Source organism: Lucilia cuprina, chromosome 2 (assembly GCF_022045245.1).
Source record: "Lucilia cuprina isolate Lc7/37 chromosome 2, ASM2204524v1, whole genome shotgun sequence".
In the NCBI taxonomy this organism is placed as follows: Eukaryota; Metazoa; Arthropoda; class Insecta; order Diptera; family Calliphoridae; genus Lucilia; species Lucilia cuprina.
Genome location: NC_060950.1, coordinates 43965403 through 43987810, shown reverse-complemented (window position 1 = coordinate 43987810; position 22408 = coordinate 43965403). Strand labels below are relative to the sequence as shown.

Below are 22408 nucleotides of genomic sequence, written 5' to 3'. Positions count from 1 at the left end.
GTAGTAACTCACACCATTGATACTGGGGACTCGTTACCATTTAAAATGAAGCATTATCCCCTATCTCCGCCAAGACAGCAAGAGGCATATAGTGAGCTGGATAGAATGCTTCGGTTAGGAGTAATAGAGGAGAGTGACAGTCCATACTGCAGCCCAGTAGTTTTAGTTCGTAAGCCAGGGAAAATTAGACTATGTTTGGACTCACGAAAATTGAATACGTTGACAAAAAAAGACGCCTACCCCTTGCCCCATATAAACGGACTTCTTAGCAGACTACAGGATACTCATTTTATCACAGGTATTGATCTTAAGGATGCCTTTTGGCAAATACCTTTAGATGAGTCCTCAAAAGAAAAGACGGCATTTGCAGTTCCTGGTCGGCCACTGTACCACTTTACAGTCATGCCTTTCGGACTCTGCAACGCTGCACAGCGAATGAGTCGTTTAATGGACAAGGTAATACCTAGCCGACTCCGTGAAAACGTATTCATTTATTTGGACGACCTATTGATATGTACATCGGACTTTAAGACCCATATGGACATATTAAGGGAAGTAGCAGGGTGTTTGAGAGCGGCAAATCTCACGATTAATGTTGAGAAAAGCCGATTTTGTCAAAAGGAAATAAAATACTTGGGATATATTGTCGGACAAGGTTGCCTTAAGACAGATATGTCAAAAGTAAAGGCTATTGAAAATTTTCCTTTACCGAAGAGTCCTAGGCAAATCAGACGATACATAGGAATGACCGGCTGGTATCGCCAATTTATCCCAAATTTTGCCAATTTAGCAGCTCCTTTGACAGACTGCCTTAAGAAATCAAAGATATTTAAACTAACTCCAGAAGCAGAAACATCATTTCAAAAGCTCAAAGAAGCTTTAACTACAGCCCCTGTGTTGGTCCAACCTAACTTCAAGAGACCTTTTACTATTCAGTGCGATGCTTCTAGAGTAGGTGTAGGAGGTGTTTTAACTCAGACTGATGAGGAAGGAAAGGAACATCCGATAGCTTATGTTTCCCAAAAATTGAATAAAAATCAGAAAAACTATACTGTAACTGAGCTTGAATGTCTGGCTGCAATAGTTTGTCTGAAAAAGTTCCGTCCGTTTGTCGAAGGTTTACCATTTAAAATCATTACAGACCATTCCAGTTTACGTTGGCTAATGACTCAGAAAGACGTTACAGGACGTTTAGGACGATGGAGTTTAAAACTTCAAGCGTTTGACTTTGACATAGAATATAGAAAAGGGTCTGCCAATATTGTGCCAGATGCCCTGTCAAGGCTTGATGTTGACGAAATTTCGGTCCCAGTTCCCCCTATTGCTGTAGAGATTGACCTAGGTTCAGAATATTTTCAATGTGAGGAATATCTCAATCTAAAATTTGAAATATCTAAGGACAAGGATAAGTTCCCAGATACAATTGTGTCCGACGGTTATGTGTACCAAAGAGTCAAATTTAGAAAAGGAGAATACCAGGAAGAAGATTCCTTGTGGAGACTTTGGGTACCTAATGGTCTGAGAGAACAAATTATTTCTAATAATCATACTCTAGTTTCATGTCATGGTGGGTTTTCAAAAACTCTTGGTCGAATTAGAGAGAAATATTTTTGGCCGAAAATGTCACAAAATGTCAAAGATTTTATCAAAAGTTGCGAAATATGTAAGGCTGTTAAACCCACCAATCAAATTCTTCGCCCTCCAATGGGAAAGGCAATGATTACTGAACGCCCATTTCAGAGAATATATATGGATCTGTTAGGACCATATCCTCGTTCGAAATTAGGCAATTCAATGGTATTCGTAGCAATTGACCACTTTACAAAGTACATCTTTCTGAAACCTCTTAAAAAGGCAAATAGCACAGCCATTATACAATATCTAGAAGAAAACATATTTCACCAATTCGGTACACCACAGTACATACACTCAGACAACGGTAAGCAATTTGTGTCCTCGCAAATGTTAGAATTTTTGAATAGTTATGGAGTCATACATGTCAAAACAGCATTATACTCCCCACAGGCAAACGCCTCAGAAAGGACAAACCGTGAATTTCTAGTTAAATTGAGAATTTTATTAAAGGAAAAACAAGACAAATGGGATATCCATGTGTCCAAAATTGCCAGCATACTGAGAAGTGATTATCACCAGGTTTTAAAAAGCTCTCCTTATTTCAATCTTTTTGGATATAATATGGTACACCATGGATCAACTTATCCAATATTAGAAAAATTAGAATGTTTGACAGAAGGTCAGTTTAATGTTGTGCCTCATGACACAAAAATGTCCAACATTCATGCCAAAGTGAGGGAAAACTTAGCACTTGCTCACGAAAGAGCCACGAAAACTTATAATACACGGTGTAAGGACGTTCAGTATAGAGTTGGACAAGAAATTTTTAGAAAAAACTTTCAGCAATCCGATTTTAAGAAAGGAATAAACGCTAAATTGTTACCACGTTATATAAAATGTAGAATTAGAAGAAAAGTTGGTTCATCATGTTATGAGTTGGAAACTCTCAATGGAAAATATATAGGATTATACCACGCTAAAGATCTTAAACCGTTTTGATATTATTTTATTGCCCGGCTATTATTGTCTCAGGGTGTGGTCGAGTCCCACCAAAGGTTAAAGAAAATCTGTTTTCCTTATTTTCGACTAAGTTAACTTGTCTGCAAAGAAGGTTTGTTGCAGATTTTCTCAAAGGAAAGTATTACAAAACAAAAATCAAATAATTTCAAATTTAACGGAAATTTAAATCCTTATATAATATTTCATAATATTTCAAACACAGTTCTTTTAGTTTCTGCATATTTTATTTACATACAAAAACAAATAATTTCTCCAATAATAATATTTTATTTAATAAATTTTAGAACATGAAATCTCCAAAATATTTCTAACTGATGAAAATTTCTTTTTCTAATTATATAAAAAAAAAGTTGCTTTGTTTATTTGCTGATACATTTAGGCGTTTGTAAAAAAATATTCCATGATAAGGAAAATCAACAACAACTTCTTTTGTTTTCATAATATCCAAGAAAAAAATATATTAAAAAATCGGTTGACAAAGAAAAGATTCATTCATAAAGAAAATTTCCAGTTTTCCCAAACATTTATGTTGGAATTGGAAATTTACTATGCAAAAATTACATAAGTGAGCATTGAATTAGTGCAAAAAATTATATTATACATTTAATGTCAGCAATCACTGACATCAATGTTATGACAAAAGTAGACAAATTTTATTGCCTCGACTGTAAGGTTTTACAACATTACACAGTTGTTTATTCAATTATGTTTAATTATTGTTTCATTCAATTTCGTCTCATTTACTGCATTACAGCTTATTACTAATGAAAATATGTACAATATCAATAGCGTGTAATTTTTGATCTTTCTTTTTTCATCTGACTCTCGCACCGATAAGATTGCCTAGTTATATAAAAAAAAGGAAAAATCTGATATACAAGTTTAAAATATAACCTTAATTTTGAAGAATCCATCTCATATTAAGTGAGATAAATATTTTATAAAGATTAAATTATATTTCTAATTAATTGTGGTAAACCCAGTAGAAATCTGGTAAGCATTATTGCAAATTTTATTTTACCTAAATTTTTGCCGAGATATAGAAAATTATTTAAAGTTAACACACTTTTATAGGGTTTTAATAATTGATACACAATTACTCGGACAACATTTCTTTTAAAAAAAAAAACGCAAAACTGTGTAAAATCTCAGAAAACATCATCGAAATGTGGTCCGAAACTAATGATGATTAAGACGAATGTGCATTACAACCTTACGTAATCATAACCTCAACAAAATTGCTTAATTACCTCATTAGCTGTATGTACAATAATCTCTGGCATTTTAAGAAGAAAAACTCCTTGATATGGTGGAATTATTTACAACCAATAAACTATTGGAATAAAGTTTTCAGCCTTTACCAGAAGATTCTAATTAAAGCATATGCCAGGCCCTCGTTTTATTGATTATCGACATCGTTTGGTTAAAAAAACCAACATTAATTATCCAATACATTCAACAGTTATCACCATTCAATTACTACAATAAAATTGTTCGCTGATATATAAATTTGTCCATTTGTCCATTTGCTAAGGTATCACACTGTAGTTGAGAAACAACGTGAAATATTAAAGCAATGACGTCATCAACCAATAATGATATTGGAAATTCATCAATAAGTACACTCTCTCTCTCTCATCACTAACATAACATTAAACAAAAATACATTTTAAACTTAACAGAATTATTATATTAACACTAAATGATATTTATTATTTAACAGTATGCTAAATATAACATTAACAATTGTAAGTAACTAAGTTTATCTCTGTTACAGAACAAACAAAAGCTTAGTTTCTCTTAATTTTATATCTTTGTTATTGTTACAAGTATTTTACATAGAAAATGAAATAAGCAACAATTACATACATTATTTACATGTAAACTCCATAAATACCGTAAAATACTTGTACAATATGCTAATTTAATTAAAATATTTGAATAAAATTTAAACATTTATTCGAATTATTAATATTTGAATGTAGAAAATATAGATTTAATTTAGCATGTTTAAATTATTGTATATTATTTTCTTGTTTTGAAAACATATTAATCAAATTCTGAATTGCAGATTGTAAATAAGTGGATGTATTTGAGCTCAAATCGTCGATGTAATCTCCAAAAACCAAAATCAAATATGGGTAAACTATTGTAAACAAAACCGTAAGTCAGTAATATACAATATATGAATTAAACATGCAATCGAGTTATTTTAAAAATTTAGTAATTTAACAAAAAAAAAAAAAAAAAAAATTAAAATATCATTTAAATTTTTATACAAAATTATTTTTTTAAATTTAAATATTTGATTAATATTAAATTTCTATGAAATATCGAATATTCATACTTTTAGTGATAATTTTATTTACCATTAGTGAGAATAAATAAGAATTGTGAAAATGAATAAGTTTGAGTAAGAGAATTATTGGGAAATGTTCACGACAGTATTGTTAAACCGAATGGTAGGTTAGATATGTAAATTTCTATACGGGAAGATACAAAGCTATAAATTTTCTTGAACACTGATGTATCTGAGCGACAGATGGGTGGGTTTTGAAAACAATAGTGTTCAATGTGATACTAACACCGATCACAAAACTATCCATAGTATACATAGGTATCAACTACAGCATGTCCTTAATTAACACATAGAGCGAGGCAAATCTTGGAATGAATTGTTTTAGTTTCTGTTGTGTTGCATAATGGTGTTTGGAATGATCAAGAACCCTCCCCGTTCCGGCGAGTTAAGCCCATTCAAGCATTCCAAGTGCGATCATACTCTCACCTTAGAAATCATTGTTATGCCAATAGTTTTTTCTTTTGAAACTCAAAGAATTGCAACAATAATATATATATATATATATATATATATATATATATATATATATATATATATATATATATATATATATATATATATATATATATATATATATATATATTCTTTTAGAACCAATGGCCTCTAGGCTGAATGTCACCTTATCATTATGGTCTAACTCAAAAATACTGTTTAAATATTACCTACTATGATCAAAATAAGCCCAAATTTTTTACATACAGTGTTGTTGTAATGGGCAACATAATCGTGAATGTTATGAGTAGTAAAAACACCGCTACGATGTCTTGAAAATTTAAGATATATTAATGCTAATATCTATAATTATATATACTAGCCAACTTCGTCGGAAAATATTGATCCTAGTGGTACGCAAAAGGACTTAAGATCCAGATAATTCAATTAGGATCAGAAGAACTATAACAAATATTAAATCCCAATATTAAATTTTATTTTTATCTTATAAAAAAATAGAAAAATAAATGGCAAATATGGTCAAAAATCATAATTTTAATGATATATAAAAAGATGGTACAAATGCCCCAAAATTGTGGGCTCAATAAAATGCTTAAATATTTTGGAATTATGGTAATATTCAACATAAAAGTTTCTTTATAAAATATAAAAATTTTATAAAAAGTTAAAATTTTAAAAATATACTCATGATGTAGGGTATTATATGGTCGGCCATGCCCGACTATACTTTTCTACTTGTTTTAAATAAAACTAAATTAATTTAAGTAAATGTGAATTTTTAAAGTTTTAAAAATCGTGATATCAAAGCTAAGGACTGTCTAGTGAATTGAACAAATTAATTTATTAATTTTGCATACAATATATGTTATTAAATTTCGTTTCTTTTCATATTTTACCTAAATTCGAATACTTATGAAAGACACTGTATGTGCCGACGAAAACACGAAACAAAACGATAGTCGCGACTATCGGGTTATAATATTTTTACTATCAAACTTAAATATTATTTACTATAGGAAATGACTTATGGTCTAAAATTTAACATTTCATGTAGAACTTGAAAAATTATAAAATGTATGCAAGATAGAACCAAATTTTATTTAGAAAATAATTAAAAACGTTTATGTATAACTATGTACAGTGTCTCTCATAAGTATTCGAATTTAAGTATAATGTGAAAAGAAACCAAATTTAATAGCATATTTTGTATGCAAAATTAATAAATTAATTTGTTAAATTGTCTAGACAGTCCTTAGCTTTGATATCAAGCTTTTTAAAATTTACAAATTCTCACTTACTTAAATTAATTTAGCTTTATTTAAAAAAGTCCATGAAGTTACTTCACAAAAGTATTCGAATTTTTCCTGTATTTCATATTTGACCATATTTTAGGAAACACAAAAATTAGAATCCAATGGTCTTTTTGCTTAAAATTGTTTTAAGGGGTTACTATCAACCGAAAGGATATATTTTTGGCCCATTTGGCCCACAATTTTGGGGCATTTGTACCATCTTTTTATATATCATTAAAATTATGATTTTTGACCATATTTGCCATTTATTTTTCTATTTTTTTATAAGATAAAAATAAAATTTAATATTGGGATTTAATATTTGTTATAGTTCTTCTGATCCTAATTGAATTATCTGGATCTTAAGTCCTTTTGCGTACCACTAGGATCAATATTTTCCGACGAAGTTGGCTAGTATATATAATTATAGATATTAGCATTAATATATCTTAAATTTTCAAGACATCGTAGCGGTGTTTTTACTACTCATAACATTCACGATTATGTTGCCCATTACAACAACACTGTATGTAAAAAATTTGGGCTTATTTTGATCACATTTTCAATAGACTTCGTCCCTGTGCCAAAAAACATGCTTGGTCCAAATTTCATCAAATTATCTTGAAAATTGCGGCCTGTACCTTGCGCCAGCCAGCCGGACAGACGGACGGACGGACATGTCTTATTCGACCAATATTTTTGTATGTTACAAACATCAGCACAAGCGTATAATACCCTTCCCACTATAGTGGTGTAGGGTATAAAAAGTCCATAAAATTACCTCACAAAAGTATACGAATTTTTTCTGTATTTCATATTTGACTATGTTATACGAAACATAAAACTTAGAATCGAATGGTTTTTTTTTGCTAAAAATTGTTTTAAGTAGTAACTATCAACCGAATCGATATAATTTTGGACCATTTGGTCAACAATTTTGGGGTATTTGTACCATCTTTTTATGTAATATCATTATCATTTGTGTAGGAAAATATTTGAATATTATAGGCAAGCCATATGAAATATATGTGGGTATTATAAATATGTTAGCGAGTTGCTGCGTAATATATTGTATGTGAAAACATTTTATATTTGTCTGTAAGCTGTAATATGCAATAGCTTGTATGGAAAAATATTTTTAGCAAAAATACTAGAAATATTTGTAATGGGAGCAATGAAATATATTATTTTCATAAAATATATTTATATTTTAATATTACATACGTATGCATAGGAGAAAATATGTATTCTGGTTACTATTATTATTAATTTTTCATTATAAAATTGAATGAAAAATACATTTATATTACATTGTATTTTTATTCCCCATTACCTAATACATAGTTTATACCCATCTTTTTGGTAAACACCTGGGTATTTATCCGTTTTTACAGCATATACCCTTTTTACCACATATACCCTTTTTATCGGGTATTTACCAATTGCATTTTTTTACCATTTCCAGTGTTTATGAAATAGAGCGAAATATTTTTCAGTGTTCAAAATCTCAGTTTCCTGAATGTAATTCCTAAGAATTTTCCAATCAACATTAGTCAGAAATGTTATTTCCTGAATAACATTACTTCCAAGATACTTGGATCTAATTTCGACGAATACCTGGCAGTGGCAAAGAAGTGTTCCAGAGTTTCACTGTCTTCTCCACATGCCCTACATACGTCTGAATCCGCACGTCCATGTTTCATTATTCCAAGAGGTTCCAACAGAGAGCTTAGCTTTTCTTGCGTCGAATGGGTTTGCGTTTGTCAGGTTAACTGCCTTTAAAGCTTTACAATCCAATACGGTCTTAAATTTAGTTCTATCTCCTAACATCGCCCTAATCGCCTTTAGGCTGTCGGGAAATATATTATGCGCTGTGGGCGCCATATTCTAATCTAATACTTCTGCCTGGAATCTTGTGTTATGATTTGGTAAACGTGTGGAGCTTTTCGTTTTTAAAATGTATTTTTGAATTTTCTATAATATTGAACCTAGAAACATGAAATTAAGTATGTAGAGTCTGAATTGGGTGACAACCCATATTTAACATGAAATTAAGTATGTATATTCGGAATTAGGTGAGAACCTTATTAAGAACGAAAAAGTACCAAAAAGTACCCTTTTATGGGTTCCCACCTAATCCAGGCTATATATAATTAATTTCATGTTTCTAGGTTCAATATTGTAGAAATTTCAAAAAGTACCTTTTGTAAAACGAAAAAGTACCAAAAAGTCCGCTTTTATGTGTTCTCGCCTAATCCGGACTCTACAAACTTAGTTTCATGATTCTAGGTTCAATATTACAGAGAATTCAAAAAGTACCTTTTGTACAGCTCCGAGCTCTACATATTTAATTTCATGTTTATAGGTTTAATATTATAGAAAACTTAAAAAATACCTTTTGTAGAACGAAAAAGTACCAAAAAAATATATTACTAAATAATTTTGTTACGAAATATTTTTTGTAAAGTTATGCAGTGACTGTGAAATCGATCTTTACTTATAAATACTTTTAGCATCCACCGGTGTCATGCGCCAAGAAAAAAATCTAAAAAGAGACAACTAAAGGAAACTTATATAAACGGATGAGAAATCTTGCTCTACACTTACCTTCTGTTAAGGCGAAACTGATTGTAAAGGACCTAAGTCCCCTGTCAAAGACCTAACTGGTGAGAATGTATTAGTAGAAACACAAAAATAAAAACAGTTGTTCAGAAAGTACTAAATAAAAAAATGTATTTTTTGGGTGTTGTCGCAAAAAATACTATATGTCCACTGCGTTAACCCATTTGATCCCAACCATCTTAAAATCAATGAATTTGAATTATTTGTTGCAAAATGCATCTTATTATGGGTTCATTTGAAATAAAATTTAAAAACAAAAAATTTTTAAATTTTGGAAATGCGATTTTTCGGCTGTACTCGGATGGGTAATATGTGTATAAATACAAATAAATATAAAAATGTTTAAAACCAGTTTTTATTATTTTTTTTATATTTTGGTATTTTCTTACATAAAAAATCGAATCAATTAGTATTGAGAATTTGTCCATTAGATTAATTATGAAATGTATTGAAATTCTCTGTGAATTGCCGTATTCAGTGCACTTTCCCTTCAGTAATTAACCGTATTTATCAATTCATTTTTTATCAATTTCTTGGCAATATTTGAAAAAATAATTAAAAAATCTAAATGTGAATTGATTTTATTATAATGATAATCACTAGCACCTACAAGCCTTAAAACATTTTTACATAAACATCCTTAAAAGATAATTAAGATAAACGAAAAAATTGGATGGATAGTCTTATAGTACCCAAGAAAATACACCAATATTTAAGCTTTTAAAAATAAACTTAAAAATAAATTTTTAATTATTTTTTAAAAAAAATCCTAATAGGCTGATTTGCTTACATTATTTTTCAGTAAAATTCTAATCCATTAAGCTCAAAATGAAAGAGTTTGACATCAAATTGCAATGAAAGATGCGAAACTCTGTTGACAAAAAAATTATTTAAAATTTACCATTATGTTTTTATGATTTTGTAATTAGGTACATTTACTCTTTATATTCTAAAGTAATATTCCAAAAATCTAAATTTACGAAAAACTCTGTAATATGGATAATCCAGCATTATAAAATAAATGCTTTAAGGATATAACGCATCAAAATATAGTACAAAATATCTAAAAAATAATATTAAATAGCGTACACATATTTTTAAATTAGAACGTTTTTACTTACGTAGGTTCACATAACAGAGATAAGTAAATTCGTTTTTGCATTGAAATAACAAATTTTTCATAAAATAACGAACAAATTCTAATATAGATAGAGGGTATATATAAGTTTGTTATTCCATTCCAATACCAAGAAATATTCATCTGATACCCAACAAAGTATATATATTCTGGGTCCTTATCAAATTCTGAGTCGATTTAGCAATGTCCGTATGTTACACTCACGTTTAAACTATGCAAAGGAAGTCAGCCAAATTCACCGAACATATTCATTATTATACTAAGCTGTTCGGTATTGAAAATAACTAAAATCGGTTCACACAGGAAAAAATTATGAATCAAATTTTAAAACAATCTTGAAAAAATAATAATTTTTTACACATTCTAATGTAATTTTCTCGAAAACTGTGCAAGATAATTCCATGAAAATCACCACGCATTCGTTTCTACACAAAAACTTGATCCCTGCAGAAAATTACCAGAATCGGTTCAAAATTTTATATACCTCCAATACAAAAGTATATGTTCCCGGAAAATGTTTTTTGTTAATAACTTCCGTCACTATGTCGATATATTCACAAAATTTTACAAATTAAATCCTATGTCAATAGAATTCATTCAAAGAAAAAAGTTAAGACATAAAATTTGGCACAATTGCTCTCACATACAGAAGTATTAATATGATTTTTTTTCCGATCGGTCCATAATTGGTCATAGCTATCGTACAAGGTCCCCTCGGTAAATTAGTCACTTAAACGCGCATAACTCATTATTAAATTAAGATATCCATACATAGTATAAGTATAAGTATTGCTGAAATGCCTAGAAATATTACCGTGATTTTTTTTTCGATCGGTCATAGATCCCATACAAGACCTTCTCCCGAAAATCAACGCACATAACTCATTATTAAATTAAGGTATCCATATAATATTTGCTACAGGTATTGCACATATAAACATAAATATTTCTGAAAATTTTTTTCCGATCGGTTCATAATTGGTAATAGCTGTCATACAAGCTCCCCTCCCGAAATATTTGGCATAAATACGATTTTTATACTCATAAAAGTTATTTCGAAAAATTTTCACAATCGCTCCACCTTGGTCATAACTTCCATACAAGGTTTCCTCCCGAAAATTATAATTTTTTTGGATTATTTGAATTGTTGGCCGAGCTCATAAGCAAAATGCCAGGGTGTCCCACTTTGGTTTAAAGGGAATCCTCCAAGTCGACCTATATCTTCATATAGGAAGCTAGAAACCTTTAAACACTTAAGTTAAATTTGAGTTGTGAATGGTACTCCACCAGTACATTTCAAGATTTTTAATGGTCTCCACCAGGGTATAAACAGTTGAGGTTTAATGGTCTCCATCAGGGTTTAAACAGTTGAGTTTTAATGGTATAAACGTTTGAGTATTTTATGGTCTCCACCAATAAAACATAACCTCACTTGAGGTGATACGAAAGCATGAGGTTAATGTAAACAACATATAACTCTGAACAGTTATATGAAGTAATACACTACACCAGTGCGAGCGATACGCAAAACTGTCGAAAGCCAGGTAACAAACACAAGCCTGAACGCGCTTAAGAAATAATCGCGATGACGTGAGAGTTGTTCCCCAACTCAGACCTGCATTACGACAGCTCCCGAAAATTACTTAAACGCACATAACTTACTGCCAAATATTGAAATTCATACTTTTAGAAAAATATTGATCTTATATACATAAATTACACTATAACATTTTTTTTCGATCGGTCCATATTTGTTCATAGCTCTCATACTGGGTCCCTCCAGAAAATCACTTAGATTCACAGTATTTATTATCAAATAATGATATAGATACAGAATTTTGAAATTTTGTCTTTATATACATAATTGGACATAGTTCCCATACAAAATCCTTTTACGAAAATGCACATTACTCATTACCAAATAAAGCTATTTATGCAAAACTTGGTTCAAATATTAGTTTTGTATACAAAAATTATATTTCTAGTTTTTTTTCATGATCGGTTCAAAACATGTGTGCGGTCGGTCCCATACAAGACTCCCTTCAGAAAATCACTTAAACATAACTTGTTACTAAATTACGGTATAAATACAAAATTTGACTGAAATATAGCTTTTATGTACAGAAATTTGGCTTAAATATTTTTTGCGATCGGTCTAAAATTGGTCATATCTCCCAGCCTGGGGGTTGCCAGCCAGGCTGGTCTTGGCTGGATTGTCCAGCGTTTTTGATGCTTGTCCAGTTCCAAGCTAAAATTTAGCTTGTCTAGCTAAATAGAAATTTTTTAGTACACTGCATATCACGTTAGTTAACACTGATTGTACATTTGTTATACAACTATGTTATCATTTACAATTTCTATTATCAAACTAGACTAAATTGTTATTTTATTTAGTGTTTTGTTTTTAGTATTTAATTTTAATTCTTACAAACAGTTAATCACAAAAATAAGTATACAGAAATACTGATGATTGGTTTTATTACTTTTTTTCTTCATATTTTGGTTCTTTGAGTTCTAATTTAAGCTGAAGTTAAAAAGGTGCAAAATTTACGTCACAAACGAAAGTATACATATCATTTCAGTATATATTTGGTTTAATGATATTAACAAAATTTATGAAAATTGTACTTGTATTAATATAATTACTTTTTAATAAAATATATTTTTACACAATAACATGTAAAAAATCTTCATTTAGTTAGTTAGTTAGTTAGTTTGAAAGGAGGATGTATACACATCAAATCCGAAGAAATACACCTAGGCCTCTATCGGGCCTGTTGTGCGCTCCTTAACCAGTGCCACGGGTGGGAATCGAACCCACCACCTCCGGTCTACCAGACTAGAACAATAACCACTAACCTACCGGAGGCCACAAAAAATCTACATTTAGTTCCGAAATCTTGAAATTTGGGCCGATTGGGTCCGGAATTTATTAGTAGAACAGTTTTTTCTTATTTCTACGATTTTTTTCCACTTTAGACCCCGGATTTTGGATCTGGTGGTTATTGAACCCTCCAAATGATGCATTGGAAATAGAATTTTTAACTTTTGAAAGAGTTGTTATTTAGAAATTAATGTTATATGCATGAATTTGGCCATTTTGAACACAGTACCTTCTTAAAAACCGAAATTTAACTCCGATTTCTTAAGACTTACAAAATAAACTTTAAAATTTAGATAATTCTATATATTTCCATTCCTTTAATTTAAACAGGTGTTCAAGGTACTATTCTATTTTTAGAAATAATGTAATTTTATGACCCTTCATGTTTTTCCCAAATCGCATGCGAGCATTACTTAGATAAGAAAAACCTAATTGTTCACAATTAGACGCCCGGCATTCTCGGACAAGTTTTGATGTAAAATACACACCTATCAGGGATTTTATGGTGGGTTGACTGTCAGTATAGATTCTGATATCCCTGTTGGATATCCGATAGTACCTAAGCCAATTAGATGCCTTCTTTATAGCTGAGATTTCAGCCTGTAAAATAGTACATTCGTCGTTGAGTCGGAAAGAGATTTTCGTCCCGAATTCTTCAATGAATATACCCCCGCCAACACCTTTAGTTGTTTTAGAGCCATCTGTATACACATTAAAGCTTTCAACACTATTAGGTGTCAATTCATTATAATTACAGATTAAACTATACCGGAAGTTCCTTAAAATGCACGGTTCTGGAATTTGGTAGTCAGTAGCATGATGTAGGTTTGATAGAAGATCTACAATCTTTGCATGACCTCTGGAACCAAAGTTCCATCTATTTGTAATACTTAATCTGGCTGCAGTATTCATTGTCAATTGTTTAGCAAGAAGATCCACAGGCAGCCAGTTCAGCATGGCAAACAACGCTTTACTCGGCGTAGTCCTATATACACCTGTTATAAGAAGAGCAGATTGTCTCATAACTTTTGTGAGAATGTTTCAATTACACCATACATCATTATCAGTTTAATCACAGCCTCATATAGACAATTTACATTTCCTGGGTTGATACCTCAATGCAAGCCAATAGTCTTTCTACAAACGTATAACACCGTAATGGCTTCAGCGCTTCTTCTAATCTTTGAGACAGAGTCTCAAGATGCTTTCCAGTTACCGCTGCTGCAACATCGTCAGCGTAAGCAACCGCCTTAAAACCTTGTGAGTCAAGTTTAACCAATAGTTCATTTATTGCCATATTCCAAAGAATAGGGGACAACATCACCCAGTGAAGATACAATAGTCCGTTCAGATAGTAAGTTCTTTACAAAACTCACAATAGATCGATCCACACCCATCCGAGAGAGGGATTGACAGATAGGTGAGGATCTGACGTTATTAAAAGCGCCTTCAATATCGAGAAAGGCAACCAGAGTGAAGTTTCCATAGCTCATGTAATTTTTAATATACCCAACCAGGGAATGTAAAGCCGTCTCAACAGATTTACCTTTCATGTAGGCATGCTGAGAGTTTGAAAGAAGAGATTTGTCAATAGATATCCTGATTTTGATATTAATTATTCTCTCCAGAGTTTTAAGCAAGAATGACGCCAGACTGGTGGGTCTGAAGTCTTTTGCCTTGGTGTGAGATGTCTTTCTCCCTTTAGGGATAAAGATCACGTTGCACTTGGTCCACTGATCAGGAATGTAAGACCAGTGTAAGCAGGCCTTGTAAATACTACTTAGCCAGGGAATGATACGATCTAAATTATTTTGTAGATCCGCTGGAATGATGCCATCAGGGCCAGGTGATTTATAGGTGTCAAAACTCCTTATTTCCCGGCGGATGATGTCATCATCTATCGAAACATCTGCATTGGTATTAACAAGTTCAATACCATGCTGATTATATGCAGCTGAGTCATCAGTAGGGATACAACCGGGAAAGTGAGTATTCAAGAGGAGTTCAAGTGTCTCTTGACTACCTGCAGTCCAATTTCTGATTTTTGTATATAACTTGGGACAGAAGGAGATTTAGACAGGATCTTACGAAGACGACTCGTATATGATGAATTTTCTATAGAACTACAAAATTTTCTCCAGGAACTACGCTTTGCACTTTGTACCTGATTTTTAAATTCATTAACTTTTGGCTTATAAAGAGACCAGATACCAGTTCTCTTTGCCTCGTTAAATAATTTACGACATAACCTACGAGTTTTCGCAGGTACTTAAGATTGCAATTAAATAAAATAAATTCAAGTGTGTAAATAATTCGCTTCAACAACAAATACTCCGATTTCCAAAGCATACAATAATGCTACCAATCATATATTGATATACTCGATACAATAAACATGTTTTATGAATCGGACATTTTATTTTTTCTAGCAACAAATTAATATGTATCCGTGTTCAAAATTGTTCAATTCGTATTCATATCACTAACACTGTTGTGTGTATTTTTTTAAGTCATGATTGAATAACCATATACGGACACCACTATATGATAAAAGACCAAAAATAAGAAGACCCGTGTCTTTCAGTTTTGCCCAAAGACATGCACTTTTTTAGTTATATGCCCCAAAGATTTGGGGCCTCGGTGTTATTTTCAAAAACCGAAACCGATCGGAATTTTGATTTACTCTCTGAGGGAATGTTGTTGCTCTTATCACAAAGAACCAAAATTGTGAACATATAAAGTGAAAAATTTATCTTTACGAGAATCGCAAAAATTATTTCTTTTTAAATTTTTTTCCTTGTTCAGACTTATAAGTAGCAAACCGTTTTAAATTTAAGAAAACGGTTAACTACAAAAATGTACCTAAGATCTCAATTGACAACTTTCTAGAACATATGAACTTCCTAGGAATGATAGGTAAATGTGAAAAGTTTTCCGAACATTTTTTAATTTCATTTGGTTTTTCTGTACTTCAACATTGGGGTGTCGTGGGACACTTTTTAGGAGGAATACATCTATAACGATGCGTTTCAATGAACTAAATACGGGAAAAATAAAAAATATATATTGAATAGGTCCTCAGTTCCCTACCAGCGATTGAAAATCTTGATCTTAGTGCAATATATTCAAACATTTTTTTCTGCAATCTTTTGGAATTGGGTGTCAAAAATTACGCAATTGTTAGCTTGTTGTTGTTAGTGTATATCTGGCCCGCAAAATGTCATTCATTGTATTGTGAGAAGCATACAAATTGCAAAAAATTCTGAAATGGACTAAACCAAATGCCAAATAATTTTTGGAATATTTTTCTGTATGAGCTAAAAATTACGTTATCCTAAGCAGTTTGGTATTGAAAAAGAGCAAAATCGGTTCACATCGGGAAAAGCTATGAATCAAAATTTAAAACAACCTCGAAAAAACTAAGCATTTTTTACACATTCTGATGTAATTTTCTCGAAAACTTTTCTTAAAATCTTATGTTAATAGATTTTAAGAAAATAATTTTTTTGGATGGGTCCATAATTGGACATAGCTCAGATACAAGGTCCCCACCCGAAAAATCACTTAAACGCACATAATTCATTACCAAATTAAGATATCCATATAAAATTTGGTACAAGTATTGCACAAAAATATTACGGTGAAATTTTTTTGGATCGGTCCATAATTGGACATAGCTCAAATACAAGTTTCCCTCCCGAAAATCACTTAAACGCGCATAACTCATTACTAAATTAATATATCGACATAAAATTTGGTGTAAGTATTGCTCCTGTGCATATAAATATTACAGTGAAAGGTTTTTTTCGATCGGTCCATAATTGGTCATAGCTCCCATACAAGGTCCCCTGCCGAAATGTCTATGAGTTTCTAACTCAGTTTCAGTTTTGGTTAAGAATGTTGTTTCCGGAATAACATCACTTGGATCTAACTTCGACGAATGTCTGACAGTGGCAAAGAAAGTGCTCCAGAGTTTCACTGTCCTCCACATGCTCTACATTCGTCTGAATCCGCACGTAATTCTGTGTGTCCACTCAGAATACGTATCATCATACTAACCTCGGACTTGCTCATTTTGAGGAGATTTCTCGTCTTGCTCTCATCAGGGTCACCCACCGTTTTATTATTCCAAGAGGCATTATGGAATTCTGTCATCCATATTTTTAATTAAGCTTTTGTTGCGTTTCCCTTTAAAGCTGTTACATTCGCCCTTTCGTTGCCGACTACTACCGAGTGGGCTGGTACTAGGGTTGCCAGCCTGGCTGGATTGTCAAGCTTTTTTGATGCTTGTCCAGTTTCAAGCTAAAATTAAATTTGTCCAGCTAAATAAAATTTTTTAGTACACTACAATAACTTCACAATAATTTTTATCTTGTACATCTATTATACAGATATACTAGACTAAGTTATTATTTTTTATTGTTTTGTTTTTAGTATTTAATTTTAATTCTTACATACATATGCATATGCAAATATGTATGTGACAGACTGAACCGAAAATATTTAATATTTAATTTATCGATATATTTTTTGGTTCAGGAGTTAGCAAAAAGTGCTGTGTGTTTCAAACTATATAAAATTCAATATATATTTTAATATATTGGATTCTCAGCCACCTTTTGGTGTACTGATCAACTTAAAATCACTTTTTGGAGCGAACAAATCTTGCCCGTCCATCCGTTCATATTTTTATAGGAACATTCTTAGTTAACGAGGTTTTATTTTATCTTGTTAAATTCTGGATGATTCTGCCAATGTGGATGATTGCCTTTACACAGTATTATAATTGGTCAAATATACCCCATAAAGTCTCTTAACTCATATGTCGAAAGAAATCTTCAAATCTGTGCATAAATGGGAAAAAAGTCAATATAAAAACTTTTCCAAAAAGTCCTATATAGATTTTTTTGAATTGCGCTAAAGCGCGTAAAAAATTGAGTAATTATTCAAAATACTTTTTAAATATACATATTAGTAAACGAATTCATGAAGTATAGCTATATGCCAAAATAACAGCTAAATTAATGTGTTTTTTTTTTTTTTTGTTTTCTGAAAACTTTGTTAAAATCCCATAGTACTAATATTCAAAACAAGGACGATATGACATTGATATTTCTTGCATATATGCAAGTTGGAATATTATAGTCGAATAGATCATTAAAAAATGTGTGAAACTACTACACTTGTTAAAAAAGTTCATGCAACGTCTTTTTTTTTAAATTATTTTTTTGAGGCTCCATAAATCTCGGGAATCCAAATCTTAACTGAATTAGAAATGCCTTTAAGAATTTAGCTGTTTAAAACTAGTTTTATAAGAATCGGAATTATGGTCAAAACAAATATTATCAACAAATTATATTTTATGAATTTTTTGATTAAGGGATATCAAATAGTATATTTGCGTAAAAATCAAAAAGTCCACAGATGAGTGATGACCATTTTTTTGGTGTATCACTGTAAAATTATTTACACAATACCAAAATTAACATTTTCTCAGTATTTTTCATGTCCAGCTTTTTTTGTTTTGTGCAGCTTTTTAAAACACAATGTCCAGATTTTGCGAATCGGAATCTGGCAACCCTAGCTGGTACCCATATGATGTAAACCTTACCTCTGGGAGAGTATGCAGTTAAAGCTTTCTTACAATCGAATACCGTTTTAGGTTTAATTCTATCACCTCATATCGCCAATATTTATTCTAATCCAATTTACACATTCCGTTATTGATCGTACTTCTGCTTGGAAGCTTGTGTTATGATTAGGTAAACAATGGTATATTTCTGTGTTTTCAATATAGAACCCCAGGCCCACTTTTTCCCTAATTTAGAGCCATCCGGATTCCTACTGGTATTTGCTCCAATGTTCCTATGTTGATCCTATCCTCTATGTGGTGTCTCCATTTTAATTTCCGGTCGAGGATTACACCTAAGACTTAGGCGTCGAATAGCTAAGTTTCCCTGGTTTAGGTATAAATATTACCCTTGTATCCTCCCATTTAATGGGGGTATACGTGAATTTCAAGCATGCAGTGATTACTTGAGACAGATGTACGGAAACCAGAAAGCCATCCGGTCCTGTAGCTTTATAGGGAGCGAAGCTCTTGATTGCCCCTTTAACCATATCAGATGTAATTACAATTTCCGTGTTAGCCTCCACTTCCTCCAATATCGGTTCATCTATGTTATTCGATATACCGGGTGGAAAATGAGAGTCCATTAGGAGTTTCATTATATCCTCCATATCCTCCAGCCTCCTGCCCGTACCATCGACCATAGATTCTGGTTGGACATGAGTTTTGGATAGGAATTTTTTATCTTCGATACGTCATTTACGCTATCTACCTGTTCACAGAAAAGTTTCCAGGAGTCTCGTTTGGTTTTTCGAACGATTTTCTTATATTCACCAAGTTTATTATGATACTCATCCCAGTATACTGAGGTATTTTTACGACGTGCCCTGTTAAATAGTTTGGGAAGAGTCTTCCCAGGGTTTTTCCTGGGCAGATCTCCGCTCTCTCAGAAGGCAGCTGCCCTCGAACGATTCAACCAGTGCACTTGTGAACGTTTCCACTTTGGCATCTATATCTTTTTTATTTCGACATTGAAAAGAGTCCTGACCTAAACGGTTCTTTAGTAAGGTCCCGAACATTGTCCAATTAGTTTTAGACTTATTCCGGCTTTGGTGGTGGCCTTAGTATTTTGAATCTTATGTGCCGATGCTCAGAAAAGGAATGATCGTCCGAAACTCTCCAATCCTGAATTTCGTTTATAAGCTCATATAGTTATATCTAATACTTCTTCTCTGATTCTATTGACGAATGTAGCTTTGTTACCTAAATTCAATGTTATCAAGTATTTAGTATTAAGGAAATCTATGAGGGCTTGTCCCCTGCGATTGGTGCTTGTACTACCCGAAGCTGCATGGTGCGAGTTGGCATAACAACCTATTACAATTTTCTTATTTTTCTTTTGTGCCTCTTCAACCAGTTTCATCAGATCCGACGTTGGTGGTAGTGTCGGAGAATCGTTGAGAGGAGAAAACATGAGTTCTTGTGACATAAGATACATGTTGGAAATTTAGGTGATTTAAAGCTATATGTATTTTACCTGTGTTAATTTTGTGAGTGATTTCCTCCTCAATTTAGGATTTGACTCCTCAACATTGCCAGTACTTGCTAATGATGGTTTGGGTACTGTCTTAGGTTTTTAGTGTCCTTGTCGGGGTCGGTTTTGACAGACCTTTCAATCCTCGCCTTCCCAATTTTGGAAAGGGCGAGTTAATGGTAAATTCCTCGATTAGACTCCTCAACGTTATCAGTAGTGGATACTGATGCTGTGGTCTTAGGTTTTTTAGTGTCCTTTTCGAGACTTGTTGTAACAGCACTTCTAATCGGTACCTTCCCAGTTTTGAATATGACAGCTTTAGAGAGCTTTAGAGGCGAAGAATATTCAGATCAAAAATAAAAAGTTATAGTATACACAATATTTTATTATAAAATAATTACTTTCAAACAGGTAAAATTTTCATGAATTTTGTTAATATCATTAAGCCAAATACATATTGAAATTATCTGTATACTTACTTTTGTATATATACTTACTTTTGTATGTATACAGATAACTACTGTTAACTATTTAACTACACCTTAAATGAGAACTCAAGTAACTAAAATAACCCGGAAAAAAGTAGTGAATAATAATTATCATTATTGTTTTTAATAAATAAATGTGTTACTTTTAAATATCCTTTTTTAAATAAAACTAATTGTCAGTATTTCTGTATAATTATATTTGAGAATAACTGTACATATGCATATAGAAATATATATGTGACAGACTGAACCGAAAAATTTAAATTTAGATAATTACATTTTAATCGTAATATTTTTAAATAATAACACATGAGGAAAATTAAATATTTTTAAGAATTGGATATAATATTTTTTATAATTTTTTTTTCCTCTGACAAGAACCACATTTAGTCGTTGAATTGGATAATAATTACACATGATAAATATGAAAACGTTAATTATTTTCAATAATGCGCGCAAAAGTTAAAGCGGTTTAAAATAATAGAATTTAAAAAATCGTTTAAAATCTTGGTTAAGTTTTTTTCAAATAAAATAAGAACCCGTCAGTAAACATTACTAAGGACTATCAGCGCATGCTAAAATAGTTATCGCAAATTTCTAATTTCACAAATAATTTAAAGAATTATTTTAATCTTACTTTGTAATTTTTTCCAAACTAAAAACTTTGCAAATAAAAAAAAATTGAAAAAATTATCCTAAAATTAGGGATGATTTTTAATGCATTGCAAATGAACTAAGTTAATATCTCAGTCGGTTTGAAAAATACATGCATTTGAAGAAGCTTTTTCGTATATTTTTAATTCGAATCAAAGTTAAATATTAATATTTTTTATTTTTGCAATTTTTTTTGCCACATTTACAATATCTAATTAATTCATAAATATAATTTAATGATTTAAAATTTACAAAATTTTTGCATCACGTCCTTAGTTAAAAATACAAAGAAAAATAAATTTTAATATGCCAATTTTTTAAATTATCATAAAAAGTTTGTATTTACAAATTTTTTATACGAATATATTTCGGAGGTGTTAATTATAATGAAATAGAATTTACGAGTATTTGTAAATAGCTACGAATGTAACATCCAAAAATGTCACATCTTTAAAAAAATTATGCCTATTCTTGGCAAGATATTACCTTAAATTGCGTGAAATTATTACACCTATTAAATACCCTTTTGCATAAGTTTAATTTGTTAATGCGAGCACATGGACTATTAAAAATACTAAAAAATAGAAAAACGTCAAACTTTATCTACATTTTTTTACAGACGTATATATTTTGGACCAAAAAGCACTAATGAAATTATTATATAATTTTTTTTAATGTTCAAAGTCCTGCGACTCTTGTTTCTAAAGCATGACTCCATAAGTTATAAACTGAAAGTAGAGTTTTAAAATAAATGAACAGACACAGACAACAAACAGAGGAATTACAAAGCACTTTTTATTTTTTTAAATTTTAAATGTTC

At 31.2% G+C, this 22408-nt stretch overlaps 1 protein-coding gene across 4 annotated transcripts in view; it reads left to right on the top strand.

Moving 5' to 3' along the window:
- The window catches only part of LOC111683915 (kinesin-like protein KIF21B), a 368894-nt gene that overhangs the window by 13942 nt on the left and 332544 nt on the right, over positions 1-22408 (top strand). For 2 of the 4 annotated variants that reach the window (XM_046956603.1, XM_046956602.1), the window contains exon 1: positions 2995-4758. The gene's annotated coding sequence lies outside the window, so the exon portion shown is untranslated. Of the gene's footprint in view, positions 1-2993; positions 4759-9212; positions 9366-22408 lie in introns of those variants that run through there. The other 2 variants (XM_046956600.1, XM_046956601.1) reach the window with 2 other exon arrangements.